The 4,921-nt window shown below is 35.8% G+C and overlaps 1 pseudogene; it reads right to left on the bottom strand.

Moving 5' to 3' along the window:
• Positions 1-250: 250 nt before the first annotated feature.
• Positions 251-3,218, bottom strand: LOC125266038 (annotated as a pseudogene).
• Between the last annotated feature and the right edge of the window lie 1,703 nt (positions 3,219-4,921).

Here is a 4,921-nt window from a genome sequence, read left to right as displayed (position 1 = left end):
TAAAAGTGTCCCGTCTTCATTGATATCAAACCTACCAGCTGTTTTGCGTACATGTAAAAACATTTACAGACAAACATGTGACACCTGAGTTTAAATTTTTATGTGCCTTTTCCAAAAGGCATTTCAGTATAAGGCAATTCAACCTGTATACACAGACATGTCAGTCTTTATTAAATTATTTATTTACATATTCTGACTTTATGTAGACAGTAACATGCTAACAGAAACTTTCTATTATTACTCTACCATCATTTTTACAAACTCCAAAAGGTCAGCAAAATAAATTGATAAATTATGGTCATCTAATGTCAGTTATGACATTTTGAATGTCATGTCATTGCTTTTCCACTGGGTTAACAATGTTTCCCATGAAAAGGATGTTGTAATAAAGATCATGAATGGACGATCAAATCTGTAAACTGGTAGTTTACTTTTGGAGAAATCTATCCCAAAGTCTGGCCTTTCTATTCCATCCTCGTCTACATCAAAAGCGGCTTGATGTTTAACCTGGAAGTAAATTGCATCTCAAAAGTAAAGTCCATTTCAAATAAAAGTACATGTACAGTACTCAACATTTGAAGTGGATCAAAACCTTTCAACAAAGTTGTCCTAAAACCTTCTTCTTAAGACAGCTTAGTTCTTAGGACAACTTTGATTAACTTTTTTGATCTACTTCAAATGTTGACTACTGTATATAAAAATAGGCGATGTGAATTTCACATTAAATTTACAATTTCACTTTTTATTTTAATTAGCATAGTGTATTTCTTTACCTATGACATGAATATTTTTTCTTCTGAAATCTGAAGTTGGCCTTATCTGTAAACATGTCAGTCATTTGCATTCCCTTCAAAATATCATTCAGGGAATATGATGTTTTTAGAGACAGCTTAGGGTCGTAGATTTCAACCGGTCTGAATTTTTGAGTATTTAAAAGTGTTGTTTATGTGTCTGTTGTAACAGAAAAGATGTTAACCTGTTCCAGACCACATTCCTCCACCTTCCTATGTCTCGTCGATTAATAATCTTCTCCAGCTCAGTGACTGAATTATCTGGGAGAACCAGAAATATGGAGTAGGAGTTGTTGTAGTCCAGAGAAAGGACTTTAGTTGAGAGTAGTGTGTCATAAAAATTTTGATGTAATCTTTTTGATTCATCATTTGAACTGGAACGGTGGTCTTAGCATCTACATGGAATTCAGCCTCATGAGTAAATTTTGGGTCAAACGGCATGGTCCATTTTCCTTCCTTCCTTCCTTCCTTCCTTCCTTCCGAAAGAAAGAAAGAAAGAAAGAAAGAAAGAAAGAAAGAAAGAAAGAAAGAAAGAAAGAAAGAAAGAAAGAAAGAAAGAAAGAAAGAAAAAGGTTATTTGAAGCCTTAAGTACGACATTGCTAGACTAGTAGAGTTTGTAACTATGTTGTGTTGGTTTACCTTTAAAATATATGTAAATAAGAAGGATCATGATGGTATTGGAATCCAGATCTTCAACAACTTTATCTATTTTCCCATGTGTCTTTTTCCTGACGTGTTAATCTTGTCTAAAGTGTCACTAAGGTGGAAATCCACAACAAAGCCTTCTGGCAGATGAATCTGCTTCATCTTCTCAAAGAACTCACAGAAAGATTCCCCGTTAACCTGAGGAAACATAACAAACATTATGGTAGGTTCTACAACATTAAACACAGATGCAGCAAATGCACTTTTAATAATTTAACACATCATTGACATAAAAACTTATTCTTTATTCTTCCATGATGTTTTGTACTGTCTGTTTTCCTGGCTGTTCAACTTTCTGTATGTATTATACTATAGACTCAGAAATTTCCCATCTGTCCTGACAGCTGCTGTCTCTTTTTCCAAACTGGACTGAACTTCCTTATATTTGTTCAGAAAACAACATTCACTCTGTTTACTTTTCATTCTTTGCAGTGAAAACTAATTATTAACTTCTATGGACACAATATCAGTATGCAATCAACAGACGCATTCCACAGCACATGTACATGATCTTGATTGTCAATATAGTCAATACTGGTGCACATGCACAAAAAGCAATAACGATGAGTCCATATTCACTCTCACGCTGTTGAAATGCACACAGATCACTGTGTAGACTGGGACAAGAGAGAGCAAGCCACTGACCTTCACTCTTGGCAAAATGTAATTTTATTGCTTATATTAAAAATTATATGACAGTTACATGAGAACAAAAATAAGAAGACATGCTTGTTACACACTATTGTTGCTCACAATGCCTTTCCCCTTATCTGATCTTTTTATGAACAAAAATTCTGAACAAACATAAATTATGAACAAACAAAACTATCAACAAAACCATATATATGGATTGAAGTTTCATGAACCTTTTAAGTACACTATATGTGCTTAATTCTGAGTTGGATATCAAAAGTACACTCTAAGACAGCCACAGTATGGTGCATGAAAGTAATACAGTAAAGGTTTTTCAGTTTTTCGATTTTTTTTTTTTTACTTTACTTTTTTCAACACTTCTTTCCAGTTAAGAATTGCATTTAACAGTTTCCAGAAGAAATCATCTTCTGAAAACCAGATTGCTGCTGTGTCTCTTTCCCCAAACTGGACTGAATTATAAAGCCTATGTCCTTAAGGTTGATGATAAACTTTCACTTTGTTTACTTTTTATTTTACTCAGCAAAGAAACTAATTATTAACTACTACGAATGGACTCAAATCAGTGCAATAAATAAAAATTTGCAAGGATCAGTTTAACCACATTGATGAGATGACAGCTGATATGTAACTGATGTACAGTAGTTACCATCATTTTCAAACTGATTTTTATTACATATATATTTCATTATTAAGTACAGTACATTTTAATATTTATTTCAATTTGAAAACATTGTAGATTACCATCAAATGACCTGTATTATTATGCAACCTGAGTAAAATGGGTGCACGTCAACAAATGAGTAATGAAGTTGAGATATTGATCCACCTAATGTTGAATGTTAAAATACACACAGATCACTGCATATGGGTAAAGGGAAAACATTGCCATTCAGTGTCAGCAAAACCCTTGAACTGAAAAGATCCCAGCCAGCACAGCTCTGTGGGGCCCAGATGAGTGTCACCTGGGCTGTCTAACTGGGGCCCAGCCAGTTTTGTCCACAGTTTCTATGGAGGCCCCACATGGGTTAGCCCAGATGAAATGAACACTGTGTGCACACTACAAGCTGTTAAATGTAACACAGAAACATGCTGGAGTTAATGAGATAATTAGGTGATAACAAGCAGAATCACAGAAGGACAGAGGAACAACAAGAACTACAACTTCAGCCACAGCCTTCGATGAAATCAACTGAAAATAAAATACATTAAATCTCTCAAGATCTGATTAAACATCTCCACAAACAGCATTACCAGCTTCACTTATTACTAACCAGATTGACTTTATTTCTGACATACATCTACAAAAGTTGTTATTGAGAATTACCAGAGGTTTAGAGGTTGATGATTTGTTGAAAATAAGTTTGGTTTGATGTCACCATGATCGAGGTCAGTGCTTACTTCAGTTAGGCAGTTTTACTCTGGCCTGTTTCAGTGTTTGTGTTGTTCTGGCTATTCTAGCTGTTTGTTATGGCAAGAAAACAAGAGACAATGTGGTCAGCTGTTAGATTATAAGAATGTAATCATCATTTAGTGGCTTAATTCACTGATCTAATGACTGAGCTTTATATGGGCAAAATGTGATTAACTTTGTGCTGGGTCTCTTTTAGAATTTCAATAATAAAACCATTTTAATCAGAAAATTTGAAAAACACATTGTTCACTAAACACTTCAAACCTCTTGCAAGATCTACTTACAGACAGACATCAAGAATCAGCGTATGAAACTCAACAATGGTGACATGCTTCATGCCGCAATGCTGGGTGCCTCATACAAAACTCATCCATGGCCCCCAGAATGTATTGCGGCATGAAGCATGTCACCATTGTTGAGATTCATACGCTGATTCTTGTTGTTTTTCTAGAAAAGATCCAACACAAAGTTAACAACATTTTTTTTCATAGCTCATTTATTAGATCAGTGAATAAAGCTACAACATGATGACAGTTACATTCTTATCATCAAACAGCTAAACATATTTTGTCCTGCCTTACTTGCCATAACAAACAGCTAGAGCAGCCAGAGAAAAACCAACACTAAAACATTGAAGAGTAAAACTGCCTAACTGAAGTAAGCACTGACCTCGATCGTGGTGACATCAAACCAAACTTATTTTCAACAAATCATCAACATCTAAACCTCTGGTAATTCTCAATAAGAACTTCTGTAGATGTGTGTCAGAAATAAAGTGAGTCTGGTTAGTAATAAGTGAAGCTGGTAATGCTGTTTGTGGAGTTGTTTGATCAGATCTTGAGAGATTTAATGTCTTTTATCTTCAGTTGATTTCATCGAAGGCTGTGGCTGAAGTTGTATTTCTTGTTGTTCCTCTGTCCTTCGGTGATTCTGCTTGTTATCACCTAATTATCTAATTAACTCCAGCATGTTTCTGTGTTACATTTAACAGCCTGTAGTGTGCACACTGAGCAGTGTTCATTTCATCTGGGCTAACCCATGTGAGGCCTCCATGGAAACTGTGGACAAAAAGTTTTTTTTTTTGTCACGGTCACCGTCTCTCTCACCTTCCCTGAACTCCATTTCCCATCATCCCTCTTTCTGCTCACCCGCTCATGCTCAGCAATCACTTACACCTGATCATCTTCACCTTATCACGCAAGCACGTAAGCACACACATCACTCTGGCACTTGGTTTGAAGAAGGACTCACTTACCACTTACAGCGTATGCTATTACCTCCAGTGTCTCTCCTGGCCCTCCATGTCTCCAGCGTCTCCCTGATGCTCTTTGTCTCCATCGTCTTCCTTATTAGACTCTG

The sequence above is a fragment of the Megalobrama amblycephala genome, linkage group LG4, assembly GCF_018812025.1.
Source record: "Megalobrama amblycephala isolate DHTTF-2021 linkage group LG4, ASM1881202v1, whole genome shotgun sequence".
Classification (NCBI taxonomy): domain Eukaryota; kingdom Metazoa; phylum Chordata; class Actinopteri; order Cypriniformes; family Xenocyprididae; genus Megalobrama; species Megalobrama amblycephala.
Note: the sequence above shows the minus strand (reverse complement) of the source record. Positions and strands in the feature narration are given on the sequence as shown.